Raw genomic sequence first — 15,221 nt, 5'->3', positions numbered from 1 at the left:
TGCGATTGGCTGACTTCATCTCACAGCCTTCTCTTCCCTGCCGTTTCCGACTGGCGTGCTTGACTTTACGCCGTAACATGTCATAGAATTCCCACTGAGAATGAGCCATCAGCGTATAATATGCTGCACTGAGGTCCACATCTTCACCATACGGTGATGGAGGAATTTATAAACCAGCAGCTTTGTGACGGAATGATACACGGTCCAGTAACACTAATGTGAACACCACCTATGTTCGACGTCAACGTGCAGTAACCACTCACAGGCGGCAGGTGGCAGCAGTAGCAGTGGAGGGTAAATAAAACTTGTTGAGCAGACACTGGAAACAGTGCAGTCGTTGTCATAAAGTGGAAATGGAGCGATTTATCTGGCATCAAAAATTGTATGTTATTGAATTTCAGGCCAAGGGTGGAAGAACCCCTGAAAATATTAAACTTGTAAACTGTTTACGTGCAACTGTGGTTACAGTATACGTTGCACAGAAAAAGTAATTATCCATGACTGGCGCTGAGACCGCTGTGGTAAACCATGTGTCATAGATCACATGGATGAACAACAACTGTGGAAATCTGTACAGCCCAATAGACATGAAGCTGTTGAGCAGTTGACAGCCTGGTTGAATCAAAGGAGTACCAAAAGTGGATCCTTAACGACCATTCAGCAAACGTTGCTATGTATGGGCCTCTGCTGTAGGTACATGGTTCATGCACCCATGGTGACCGCTGTTCATCCACATTAGCATGCGGCATATGTGGCTCCTGCAGCTGAAATACCACAACGAACCTGATTTGATGCGAGTAAATACTGGTCGTCCACTCAGAATGGTGATGTGTCGAAGCAGAGAGTCTTTATGTAGTCAACTGTAATAGCATTGGCCTTTGCCATGAGATATCCACTGTTCTGCCGTCATCCTGAAAAGAGCGCCTGTCAAGGGGCTTTAGCTACTGCCTGATGGGCCAAGGGTCCAACTAAGGCTCCGCTAACCAACGAAGCTTTGGGACTGTCGCTAGCACACTTGCTGCCAGCCAGCTGCTGGGCTGAAATGCGCTCCCTGGGCGTATGCGCCCCCACGTTCTGCACTGCACTGCACTGTACTATGACACCGTTTCTCTGTCCCTCTTTGGGTTAAAGCCAAGCTTCCAGCACCGTCTACTGTGGGCCTGAGTTGTAATACAAACTACTGGGTGAAATAAAGGGATTACGCAGCTTCCGAGTGCCTTCTGACTCATTCCCATCCCACCATCCACCATCAAAGAGCAACCACCTCTACACATTTATAGGAGAGGTAATGCAAGCTAGAACTGGAAATGATATTTAACCCTTTGTTACTCATGTAAATATCTGTGATATGCATGGCACAATTTTTCTTCAGTATTACAGCAACAAACACACGTAAGTTCTTGACGGTCCAACGAATGTCATATCTCTGTTATTGTCTTACAGAAGTTTCAAATTTATGTCCATAATGCCGTGGTCGCAAATAAGGCAGGCGTCAGCACATGTATCATGTTGGGTCTACCAGATACTTGCTGTCAACTCACGTAACACTTTTGTCGGCGCTATAGAAGGCAACCATGGCATTGCTTAGAGCGTGCTCAAGTCGGTAGTTCAGTTATTGTCTGGTAAATGAGATCACATTTCGTTATTCTTGTGGATCCTAGCTTTGAAGATCACTAAAGTGTGTGATTTCTAAGAACCTGAGAATTTCCAACAGTTACTTCACCTTCTTTTCAATGAAGATGTATACACTGAAGATCATGTTATAGAAACTGATTCCGAAGCTGAAGACATAACTGAAACAAGATCTGTAAAATCAGATGCAGATCATGAAGTTGATGAACAGAAAAATAGTGGAGGGTGGGAGGGTGATGAAAATTATTATTTTGGTCAGTACAAAATACAACATACAATTGTTGTTGTTGTGGTCTTCAGTCCAAAGATTACTCTAACCTGTGCAAGCCTTTTCATCTCCGAATTGCTACTTCAACCTACATCCCTCTGAATCTGCTTACTTTATCCATCTCTTGGTCTCCCTCTACGATTTTTTCCCCACACCCTTCCCTCCTGTACTAAAACTGCGATCACTTGATGCCTCAGAATGTTGTAGCGGCCCTACTGTTTGGGATAGGAAAAGTCAGTTTTGGTGCAATATTTCTGAGTGCGCAAGTTACAGCCAAGCATGGGCCTGTTTACAGTGAGTTACACTCACCAGTAGTTGAAAAGTAAAATAGAGGCCACAGGGGCGTATAACCACTGGAAGAAGTACACGCAGCGGTTTGCATGACGCTAGTCACAGGCAGAAGGGGCCCACTGGCCACCCTAAGTATTATGTGTACATGACACGGAGTGGCGCATTTAGCAAAACAGAGGTGCACAACTGCATATAAATAGATGACGATTCACTCACAAAGCATTCAAGTGTGGCAGCTCTCCTGGATGGTGGAGTGTGTCACACCACCGGCTACATGCAGCAGCAGATGGGGCGCCATCATTCCAGTCCACCACAGGTTGCTGGTTCGACCCTCTGAGGCCAACCAGCAGCTGGCCACACCATGGCTCGCTACAGCGGGCAGACTTGTTGGCTACCAGCACATTCCAGAGGCATACCAAGCTGAGGGCCACAGAGTTAGACGTCAGATCTCAGGCACTCATTGTCGCCGTGTTGTTAGCCACACTGGCGAGGACGCACGCCATGGGTCATCTTGCAATGGGCGGTACTGTGGCAGCAGAGGCGAAGGCCACTGAGTCGGCTGCTGGCGCATCCTGATGCTGACACAGCTCCGTGGGCATACAAGGCTGACAAACAGCGGGGCTTGCATGGGTTGCTGCGGCAGCCATTCCGCTCCAAGCCATTTCACAGACAGCAAAGTGGTGTCCTCAGCATTGCGGGACCTGGTGACACAGACCAAGGGGAATGCAGTAATGTAGTTGGAAACAATAAATCACTTGGAAAGCTTGGCCGAGTCTTAATACGGTGCCTTCTACCTGTTCCCACTACATTTTGTGTTGCTGTTACATATGGTGTCACAATAACAGACGTCATCTATACAGTACAATGTTCGAGCCCATCGCCTGCATTGCAGTCACAAGATGTGGTGAGTTTTGACCAGTTTTCTTTTGAGTGTTGGACGTTTTCTTTCTTTATTTGTATTTTTGAGTGTGGCTTATGGCAGACCACTGTAGAAGTTTTGCGTGGGCATAGTATTTTTTGCTGTCAGAGTAAGTGTTTGTGTATTTGCAGCCGTAAGATTTTTTTTCGTGGCATTTAATTACTTTTTTATTGTTTTGAGTATGATGTTACTGAGTATGATTATACTGAGGTGTAAGGAGTCTGGTTATTTTTGTACTTAATGGTTTTGTTTCAGAATTAACAGGGAATGAAAGCAACACAATGGCAGTGTCAGGAACGTGAGGTGTGTTGGAACCAGAACCGGTATGGATTTTGTTGGAAAAGGTAGCACATTTGACAGCGGACAATACGCAGTTGAAAAGTGAATTAACATCTAGAAGTGAGCGGGAAACCGCATCGGATCAGTCGTTGTTGCCTAGGATGACGCAGAAAGGGATTGATCCAGCTGCCGCGAGTTTGATTATTCCATTTTCTGCCAAGGCATCTGAGGGTGTGCGTTCGTTTGTGGAGGTGTTGTAAACTACAGCTGTGATGAATGGTTGGTCAGATGAACAGTTGTTACAAGTAGCCAACATTAGATTAACGAGTGAAGACATATTTAAGGTGTTCAGAGTCCTTAAGGAATGCAGGACAGTTTAAGCAGTTGAAGGAGAGGAGTTTATAAAGGTATGAGAAACAGAATAGCGCTCGGTACTTTAGGGAGAGATTGAGTACAATGACGAACAGACAGTGAAAGATGGTAGAGAAATTTGCGGACAGAATAAGAGAAATTAAGGAATACACTTATGAGTTGGTTCAGAGCGATAAAGCGAATGGTGTGCTGTTGCAGGAGGCCGAACAAAGGGCACTTGATGTACTTTGGGGGGTTACCGGCGCATATGGTTCAAATGGCTCTAAGCATTATTGGACTTAACATCTGAGGTCATCTGTCCCCTAGACTTAGAACTACTTAAACCTAACTTACCTAAGGACATCACACACATCCATTCCTGAGGCAGGATTCGAACCAGCGACCCATGCAGCAGCATGGTCTAGGACTGAAGTGCCTAGAACCGCTCGGCCACTCCGGCCGGAAGTGGACAATTGTTAAACGGCAGAGGGGGCCTAAGACCCACCTAAGGGAGCTTCTGTTTAATTTCAATGCTACAAATACGTATGCAGAGGTGGGACGTTCAGTGGTAGGATCCATAGGAACTAAAAAGTTTAAGAATTTGTTGGACACTTAGGCGCAAGGGTAAGTGGCTAGTAAGAGTTTAATGGGACGAAGGAAGTTAGGCCCACCACGTTATAGGTTGCGTGGAGTGGGGTATAAGGTGGTCTCACATTTAGGCGTTAGTGACACCTTACTTTCGCATAGGGAAAGTCCGATTTGATGCATGCATAGAGGTAGTACCATGGGTAAGCGAGGGCTACGACATGATCCTAGGAGTATATTTCTTGCATCAACATCACGCCAACATCACACCTTGGACAACGAACTGTGGAACGTGGTGGAATGTTATTTCAGGTAGAGGAAACTGTTGTCGATGCAGAGCTGTCACGAGGGGCGGTCAGCGTAATGAACAAACCAACTGAACCGCCTACATTAGCATTAAGGCTTAATTCGCATGAGTGTGTGTCTGGTGGCACCAGGAAGTCGCTTTGAGTAAGTGTGGAGTTGAATCTACCTGTGGGTACAGTATGTGTTATTGAACCATTGGAGGATAATGAAGTTTTGGGTCCATTGGGTTGCTTTGTGAAACGTAGTTTTGTGTGCTTACAGGAGGGTACCGACAGGCGAGTAGTTCCAATTAACGTGGATAATTTTAGCGTTGTAGACGCAAATTTGAGAAAAGAAATTTTAGTAGCAAATTAGGATGTGCCAGATGACGAAGACTGGTGTTCGAGAGGTAGGCATAGCATTGCATTGCATTGCATTGCATTGTATAACAAAGTTAAGCATTTGAAAGAAGAAGAAGAAGAAGAGCATATGGGAGAATTGTTGTGGGAATTTATGGATTTGTTTTTTCTGCAATGGCCGTTACCAGCAACATAGGATACCAACAGTTAACGAAGCACCTGTTTACCGTAAACCATACAGAATACTGAGGTATTCGCAGCCGATTGTGGAGGATTTCATTGTTCAGCAGTTTTTGGACGGTATTATAGAGCATATTGATAGTTGCTGGGGAGCGGGTATTGTTGTTGTGCCTAAAAAATCTGTGGATGGAACTAAGAAATACAGGTTGTGTTGTGACTACCGATACTTCAACAATAAGACAGTATCGGACGCATACCCCATTCCAAACATATCGGAGACTTTTTATCACTTAGGACAGTGCCAGTACGATGGATCTGACAAGTGGTTATCATCAGTTAGAGGTGGCACCACAGGATCGCCCAAAAATTCCGTTCTCTACTCCTGGAGGCCATTACCAGTACATCAGAATGCCATTCGGTTTGAAAAACGCTCCGGCAATGTTTCAGAGGTTGCTAGACGGTGTCTTGAGGGATCTGAAACCACGGCAGTGTCTTGTCTATTTGGATGACATTACAGTGTTTTCAGGTAGTACGGAGCAACATAGCCAGCGGTTAAGGGAAGTCTTTATGAGGTTAAGAGCAGCTCGTTTGACGTTGAGCCTGGAGAAGTGTCATTTTGCATTAGAAGAAGTAAAATATTTGGGTCATATTATCATTAAGGACGGAGTGCGAACAGATCCGAGGTTGGTACAGGCTGTAAGGAATTTTCGGGAACCGAGAACGGTTAAGGAAGTGCAGCCATTTGTCGGAATTTGCAATTTCTATCGGAAGTTCGTGAAAGTTTTTGCAGATTTAGCACAGCTATTGACGCGATTGCTACGGACGGGTGTGAAATTTGAGTGGACAGAAGAGTGCCAGAAAGCGTTTGACAAACTGATAGAAGTGTTAACATCAAGTCCTGTTCTTGTGTTTCCAGATTTTGAAAAGGAGTTTATACTAGCATGCAATGCATCGAATCAAGCATTGGGGTGTGTTGTTAGTCAGGAAATTGATGGGGAAGAGCATCCTGTAGCCTATGCGTGTAGGCAGTTGAATGCAGCAGAGAGGAATTACTCAACAACAGAGAGGAAGATGCTTAGCGTAATCTATGGAATCACATATTTTAAATGTTATTCATATGGGAGAATATTTTGGGTAGTGACAGATCATGCTGCGTTGAAGTGGTTGTTGGGGTTGAAGGATTCGTCCACTAGCCTCGCTAGATGGGCTGTGAGGCTTAGTGAATTCTACTACGAGGTGGTGCACAAGCCTGGGAAGAAGCAAGGTAATGTGGATGCACTAAGTAGGAAGGTAGCAAAAATATAAGTCATAGGTTATGACCTAGCAATATAGCAGGAATTGCAGGACTCAGACAACGATTGTCAATTCTATCGGACACAGCCACAATTTAATATGTACGACGGTCTTCTTTGTAGAGAAACGAAGTTAGGACCAAGGGTAGTAGTGGCAGCGAAGCTGAGGGATGAGGTTTTAAAAGAAGCACATGATCACGTGTTATCTTGTCATGGATGGTGTAGAACGACAAATAGGAGAGGGGTGGAGAGGTATTGGTGGAGAAGTAGGAAAGTAGATGATCAGTATGTCTATAATTACATACCATGTGCGCAGAGAGCAGATTTGAGTCGGAAACAGATACAGCTACAATGATTGCCGGAAGCGACATGTCCAGTCTCTGTGTTGGGGGTTGATGTCTTTGGACCTTTCAGGTGAACACCATCGGGTACAGATTCGTTCTGTCAATAATAGACAATTTTTCGAAGTATGTGGAGATGGTGACTATGCCTAAGCAATGGGCAACAATGGTCTCACAAGCAATGGTAAATAACTGGATTTTTGAAGTTTGGTGTACCGGAGACCATAATTACTGACCAAGGGACAAACTTCATGTCGGATTAATGAAGGAACTGTGTAAATTGTTGAAAGTAAAGAAGTTGAGGACGAGTGCAGTGAATCTACAGGCGAATGGAAGGACAGAACGGGTACAAAGAACAATGCTGAATTCTTATGTGGATTCTCATCACCATCTGTGGGACGAGTATTTGAAGTATATTGTATGCGCATATAATGCAAAAATCCGTCCAAATACCGGTTTTTCTCCATATGTGGTAGTGTAAGCGAAAAATGCCGTCACCATTTGATTTAATGAGGCTACAGAAAGGATGGATCGGTACTCTGTATGTAATTTCACGAGAACAATTCGGGATGTTTGGAAACAGGTACAAAAGGCGAATACGAAGGCTTTGGAACGGCAGGAAGATGCAGTGAAGCGGAAAGGAAGTTTACCACAGTACAGAGTGTGGCAATGGGTAATGCTGTCCAGTCCATATACAGAAAAAGGGAAAACGAAGAAGTTCCAAGGGCCATACCAAGTTGTTGAAACCACATCCCCCGTTAATGTTAATCTTCAGCTGCCAAATAGAACAACGAGAGTACACATAAGGCAGTTACGGTCATTTAAGGGTTGCCCAGATGTGATTCCAGGCACGTCACAGGAAGGAAAGAGGAAAAAAGAGAGAGTGAAGAAAGGTGCTATGTACAGAGAAAACCAGGAAGATAGAGTACAGCGTGAAGTACCGTATGCTTTGCGATCCAGAAAGAAGTAGAGTATTTGTAATTTTTATGTTTTCTTGCTATGTATCATTGCGTTTGCGTGGATTAATTAGGCGTTGTATTTTCATATGTTATCGAGTATTGAGAGCCTACTAGGGACATCAGTCTTTTTGAAGAGGGAGGAAGGGAGATGGTCATACCTGTCCTCAGGTCACTGAAAAGAGGAGCTTTGAGCAAGATGATAGAAGTAAAAAACTGAGGAGGTATTTCTGATCTCGGGAGTTATCAGCCGGTACGCCGAGATGACAAGGGAGCAATTACGAAGCTGCCATTGAGGGAAGGTAACGGTATGTCCAGCGAGGATGGTAAGCATTAATACGAACACGTGCACGGTGCAGTTATTTTTAGCCGGGGGGGAAAGGAATAGACTGTCCAAGGGACATCGTGAAGCCAAAATTGAGCTTGAAACGGGTAGGGATGCATTGGATCTTCTCCACCTACGAGAATTTGGTAGTAGTAGCAAGTTGTTTTGAGCGGGGAGTATTTGCAGAAGCGAAATGTATAGAGCTCGAGGGGAGAGGAACTTTAATCAATGGAATTGCGTGTAACATAATAAGACCAGCCTTCCATCTGCCAGCGTCAATTTCAGTAACGCAATTGAATGTTGCTCAGCAACATCTGTACTGGCCAGAAGCCACTTTACAGTTTAGCCAAGGCAGAATCTGACATTGTTAAGTCAAACTCTGGAGTCAGGTCTGTTGAGATACGAAACCCAGTTCATTTCAGAGCGAGAGGGGCGCATATTAGCCGAACAGCTTGTGCAACATGTTGCTCAGTATAGGGAAAGGCAACGGCAAATAACGATCATTTTGAGCACCTCTCTGCCAAGTGTCTTCGCAGCCTTAACTTTGTTATGTGATGTTTTCATTCTGATCAGGCGGAGAGCCAATTCCAATAGGGAACCAAGGACAGTCAAAGTCCCAGTAGACGTGAGACGAGTAGGTAAGGGGTTGATCGAACAGTGGTCGTCCAGTAAGGAATTTGTACGTTTTGTTTCATGTTATGTGTTTTAATGGGCACTAGACCACATTAAACTTTGTTATAAGTAAGGAAATATGTCATAGGTGCAGCCGGCCGGAGTGGCCGTGCGGTTCTAGGCGCTGCAGTCTGGAGCCGAGCGGCCGCTACGGCCGCAGGTTCGAATCCTGCCTCGGGCATGGGTGTGTGTGATGTCCTTAGGTTAGTTAGGTTTAATTAGTTCTAAGTTCTAGGCGACTGATGACCTCAGACGTTAAGTCGCATAGTGCTCAGAGCCATTTGAACAATTTTGTCATTGGTGCTGACCCAAACAAGTTAAGAGTTAGTTAAAGGCCGACCCGGCGACCAGGTCTTTCGAAGGGGGGAATAATGTAGCGGCACTACCGTTTGGAATAGGAAAAATCAGTTTTGGTGCAATATTTCTGAGCCGCAAATTACAGCCAGGCGCGGCCATGTTTACAATGAGGTGCGCTCACCAGTAGTTGCGAAGTAAAATAGAAGCCACAGGGTATAGAACCGCCGGAAGAAGTACACGCGGTGGTTTGCATGGTGCTAGTCACACGGAGAAGGGTCCCACTGGCCAACATAAGTGTTATGAGTATGTGACGCAGAGCGGGGCGTTTAGCAAAACAGAGGGGCACAGCCGCATATAAATAGGTGCCGATTCACTAACAAGGCATTATATTAAAAAAGGTAGGAAGATATTTCTGTTAAGCAAAAGTGACAAAAAGCAGATTTCAGAGTATTTGACAGCTTGTAAGTAGGCTGTTTAGGTTTTTATGTTGGGAACGCCACGTAGCGCTCTGTATGAAAATCACTGACTGTGCTGTGTGCAGTCTGTGGCTGGGTGGCATTATTCGAATAGTCGCTATTGTAGTGTTGGGCAGTTGGCTGTTAACAGCGCGTAGCGTTGCGCAGTTGGAGGTGAGCCGCCAGCAGTGGTGGATGTGGGGAGAGAGATGGCGGAGTTTTGAGAGCGGATGATCTGGACGTGTGTCCATGACTGGATGTCATGAACTGATATATATATATATATATATATATATATATATATATATATATATATATATATATATATATATATGAGAGGTATAGGTTATTGTTAGTCAGGGCCATTCTTTTGTAGGGGTTTTTGAAAGTCAGATTGCGTTACGCTAAAAATATTGTGTGTCAGTTAAGTGTTGATCAGAATAGGTAAAGAGCGAAATGTCTGAGTACGTTCAGTTCTGCTCAGATGTTTGAGAATCAAATAATGTAAGAGGTTTATCAGCACAGTCATTCATAAATTTTTCTAAGGGGACGTTTCAAGCTCAACACAAAAGTTTTATCTCAAGTACTGATAGTGTTGAGGATCAGTGGACAAAGTTTAAACCCATCGTACAATATGCATTAGATGAGTATGTGCCAAGCAAGATCGTAAGAGATGGAAAAGAGCCACCGTGGTACAACAACCGAGTTAGAAAACTGCTACGGAAACAAAGGGAACTTCACAGTAAACATAAACACAGGCAAAGCCTTGCAGAGAAACAGGAATTACTCGAAGCGAAATGTAGTGCGAGGAGGGCTATGCGAGAGGCGTTCAATGAATTCGAAAGTAAAGTTCTATGTACTGACTTGCCAGAAAACCCTAAGAAATTTTGGTCTTATGTCAAAGTGGTAGGTGGATCAAAGAAAATTGTTCAGACCCTCTGTTACCAAAATGGTACTGAAACAGAGGATGACGGACTAAAGGCCGAAGTACTAAATATATTTTTCCTAAGCTGTTTCACAGAGGAATACTGCACTGTAGTTCCTTCTCTAGACTGCAGCACAGATGACAAAATGGTAGATATCGAAACAGATGACAGAGGGATATAAAAACAATTAAAATCGCTCAGAAGAGGAAAGGCCGTTGGACCTGATGGGCTACCAGTTCGATTTTACACAGAGTAAGCGACGCAAGTTGCCCCCCTTCCTGCAGCGGCGTACCGTAGGTCTCTAGAAGAGCGTAGGGTTCCGAAAGATTGAAAAAGGGCACAGGTCATCCCCGTTTTGAAGAAGGGACGTCGAACAGACGAGTGGAACTATAGACCTATATCCGTAACATCGATTAGTTGTAAAATTTTGGAACACGTATTATGTTCGAGTATAATGTCTTTTCTGGAGACTAGAAATCTACTCTGTAGGAATCAGCATGGGTATCGAAAAAGACGATCGTGTGAAACCCAGCTCGCGCTGTTCGTCCACGAGACTCAGAGGGCCATAGACACAGGTTCCCAGGTAGATGCCGTGTTTCTTGACTTCCGCAAGGCGTTCGATACAGTTACCCACAGTCGTTTAATGAATAAAGTAAGAGCATATGGACTATCAGACCAGTTGTGTGATTGGATTGAAGAGTTCCTAGATAACAGAACGCAGCATGTCATTCTCAATGGAGAGAAGTCTTCCGAAGTAACAGTGATTTCAGGTGTGCCGCAGGGGAGTGTCGTAGGACCGTTGCTATTCACAATATACATAAATTACCTTGTGGATGACATCGGAAGTTCACTGAGGCTTTTTGCGGATGATGCTGTGGTATATCAAGAGGTTGTAACAATGGAAAATTGTACTGAAATGCAGGAGGATCTGCAGCGAAATGACGCATGGTGCAGGGAACGGCAATTGAATCTCAATGTAGACAGGTGTAATGAGCTGCGAATACACAGAAAGAAAGATCCTTTCTCATTTAGCTAGAATATAGCAGGTCAGCAACTGGGAGCAGTTAATTCCATAAATTATCTGCGAGTAGACATTAGGAGTGATGCAAAATGGAAAGACTGTTTAAAATTAATCGTTGGTAAAGCAGATGCCAGATGGAGATCCACTGGAAGAATCCTAAGGATACGCAATCCGAAAACAAAGGAAGTCGGTTACAGTACACTTGTTCGCCCACTGCTTGAATACTGCTCACTGGCGTGAGATCCATACCAGATAGCGTTGATAGAAGAGATAGAGAAGATCCAACGGAGAGCAGCACGCTTCGTTACAGGATCTTTCAGTATTCACAAAAGCGTTATGGAGATGATAAACTCCAGTGGAAAACTCTGCAAGAGAGACGCTCTGTAGCTTGGTACGGCTTTTGTTAAAGTTTCGAGAACATACCTTCACCGCGGAGTCAAGCAGTATATTTCTCCCTCCTACGTACATCTTGCAAAGAGACCATGAGGTTAAAATCAGAGAGACTAGAGCCCACACAGAGGCATACAAACAATCTTTCTTTCCACAAACAATACGAGACTGGAATAGAAGTGTGAACCGATAAAGGTACTCAAAGTACCCTAAACCACTCACCGTTAGGTGGCTTGCGGAGTATGGATTTATATGTAGGTGTAGAAATGTGGCAACTCTCCTGCTCGGTGGGGCGTGTCGCACCACCGGCTACATGCAGCAGCAGATGGGGCTCCAGTTCAAAATGGTTCAAATGGCTCTGAGCACTATGGGACTTAACATATGAGGTCATCAGTCCCCTAGAACTTAGAACTACTTAAACCTAACTAACCTAAGGACAGCACACACATCCATGCCCGAGGCAGGATTCGAACCTGCTACCGTAGCGGCCGCGCGATTCCAGACAGAAGCGCCTAGAACCCCTCGGCCGGGGCTCCAGTGTTCCAGTCTATGGCAGGTCGCTGGTTCGACCCTCTGAGGCCAATGTGGGGTCCACAGCCAGCCAGCGGCGGGCCACGCCACAGCTCGCTACCGCGGACAGACTTGGTGGCTTCCAACACATGCCAAAGGCATCCCGAGGCGAGGGCCGCAGATTCGGACGTCAGATCTCAGGCGCTCATTGTCGCTGCGTTATTAACGACGCGTGAGGACGCGTGCTATGGGTCGCCTTGCAGTGGTCGGCGCTGAGGCGGCAGAGGCGAAGGCAGCTGAGTTGGGCACCAGTGCATCCTGACGCTGACGCAACTCTGCGGCCGTACAAGGCCGACACACAGTGGGCATTGCACGGGTCGCTGAGGCAGCCATTCCGCGCCAAGCCATTTCACAGACAGCGATGTGGTGTACTCAGCATTGCTCAGTGATGCTGACCAAGGGGAACTCAGCACTGTAGTTGGAAACAATAAATCACTTGGAAAGCTCGGACAAGTTTTAGTATGGTGTCTTCTACCTCTTCCCACTACATTTGGTGTTGCAGTTACAGTCGGCGTCAGAAGTTGCAACTAAAATGTGTACCACCAACCGATCCCTTGTTTTGTCGTTGTACCATAAATTTCTCTTCTACCCAATTCTATTCAGTACCCCCTAATAAGTTATGTGATCTACCCATTTAATCTTTAACATTCGTCTGTAGCACCACATTTCAATAGCTTCTATTCTCTTCTTGTGTAAACTGTTTATCGTCTATGTTTCACTTCCATACATGGTGACACTCCATGAAAATACTTTCAGGAAGGGTTTCCTTACACTTAAATCAATACTTGATGATAACAAGTTTCTCTTCTTCTGAAATCTCTTTCTTGCCATTGCCAGTCTACATTTTATATCCGCCCTACTTCGACCATCATCAGTCATTTTAATTCCCAAATACCAAAACTCTTTTACTACTTTAAGTGTCTCATTTCCTAATGTAATTCCCTCAGCAACACCTGATTTAATTCGACTACATACCATTATCATCGTTTTCCTTTTGTTGATGTTCATCTTATATCTTCCTTTCAAGATACTGTCCATTCCATTCAACTGCTCTCATAAGTCCTTTGGTGTCTCTGACAAAATTGCAATGCCACCTGCAAGGGTCAAAAGTTTTATTTCTTCTTCCAGGACTTAAATTCCTAGTTCAAAATGTTCTTTTGTTGTCTTTACTGCTTCCTCAATATACAGATAGAATAACATCAGGGATAGTCAACATTCCTGTCTGACTCCCTTCTCAACCACTGCTCCCCTTTCGTGCCCCTCGACCCTTATAACTGCCATCTGGTTTCTATACAAATCGTAAATAGCCTTTCGCTCCCTGTATTTTACCCCTGCCACATCTAGAATCTGAAAGAGGGTATTCCAGTGAATATTTTCAAAAGCTTTCTCTAAGTCTACAAATGCTAGAAACATAGGTTTGCCTTTCCTTAACCCATCTTCTATGAGAAGTCGTAGGGCTGGTATTGCCTCGCGTGTACCTACATTTCTCCTGATTACAAACTGATCTTCTCAACGGCCGAGCGGTTCTAGGCGCTTCAGTCTGGCACCGTACGACTGCTACGGTCGCAGGTTCGAATCCTACCTCGGGCATGGATAAGTGTGAGTTCCTTAGGTTAGTTAGATTTAAGTAGTTTTAAGTTCTAGGGGACTAAGGACCTCAGATGTTAAGCCCCATAGTGCTCAGAGCCATTTGAAGCATCCGAGGTCGACTTCTCCAAGTTTTTCCACTCTTCCTTAAAGTATTCGTGTAAGTATTTTGCAGCCATGACATCTTAAACTGATAGTTCGGTAATTTTCACGCCTGTAAGCACCTGCTGTCTTCTGGTTTACCGAGCGAGGTGGCGCAGTGGTTAGCACACTGGACTCGCATTCGGGAGGACGGCGGTTCAATCCCGTCTCCGGCCATCCTGATTTAGGTTTTCCGTGATTTCCCTAAATCGTTTCAGGCAAATGCCGGGATGGTTCCTTTGAAAGGGCACGGACGATTTCCTTCCCTATCCTTCCCTAACCCGAGCTTGCGCTCCGTCTCTAATGACCTCGTTGTCGACGGGACGTTAAACACTAACCACCACCACCACCATCTTCTGGTTTAGGATTATTATATTCTTCTGGAAGTCTGAGGGTATTTCGCCTGTCTCTGCCAAGGCTGTCAGTAGCTCTAACGGAACGTTGTCTACTCCCGGGGGCCTGATTTCGACTTTCGTCTTTCACTGCTTTGTCAAGTTCTTCCCACTGTATCATATCTCCCTTCTCATCTTCATCTAAGTCCTCTTCGATTTCCATAATATTGCCCTCAAGTGCATCTCCCTTGTGTAGACCCTCTATATACTCCTTTCAACTTTCTGCTTTCCATACTTTGCTTAGGACTGGTGTCCCGTCTGAGCTCTTAATACTGATGCAAGTGGTACTCCTTTATCCAAAGGTCTCTTTATTTTTCCTGTAGGCTGTATCTATCTTAGCCCTAGTGATAAATGCTTCTTCATCCTTACATTTGTCCTCTATCCATCCCTGCTTAGCCATTTTGCACTTCCTGTCAATATCGTTTTTTAGATGTCTGTATTCCCTTTCGCCTGCTTCATTTATTGCATTTTTATGTTTTCTCCTTTCATCGATTAAATTCAATATCTCTCGTGTTACCTAAAGTTTTCTACTAGTCCTAGTCTTTTTATCTACTCGATCTTCTGCTGCCTTCACGATTTCATTTCTCAAGGTTACCAATTCTTCGTCTATTATGTTCCTTTCCCCTGTTCCTGTCAATCTATCCCTAATGCTCCCTCCGAAACACTCTACAACCTCTGGTTCATTCAGTTTATCTTGTTCCCATCTC

Source organism: Schistocerca nitens, chromosome 3, assembly GCF_023898315.1.
Source record: "Schistocerca nitens isolate TAMUIC-IGC-003100 chromosome 3, iqSchNite1.1, whole genome shotgun sequence".
Lineage (NCBI taxonomy): Eukaryota > Metazoa > Arthropoda > Insecta > Orthoptera > Acrididae > Schistocerca > Schistocerca nitens.
This window is presented reverse-complemented; position numbering follows the sequence as displayed.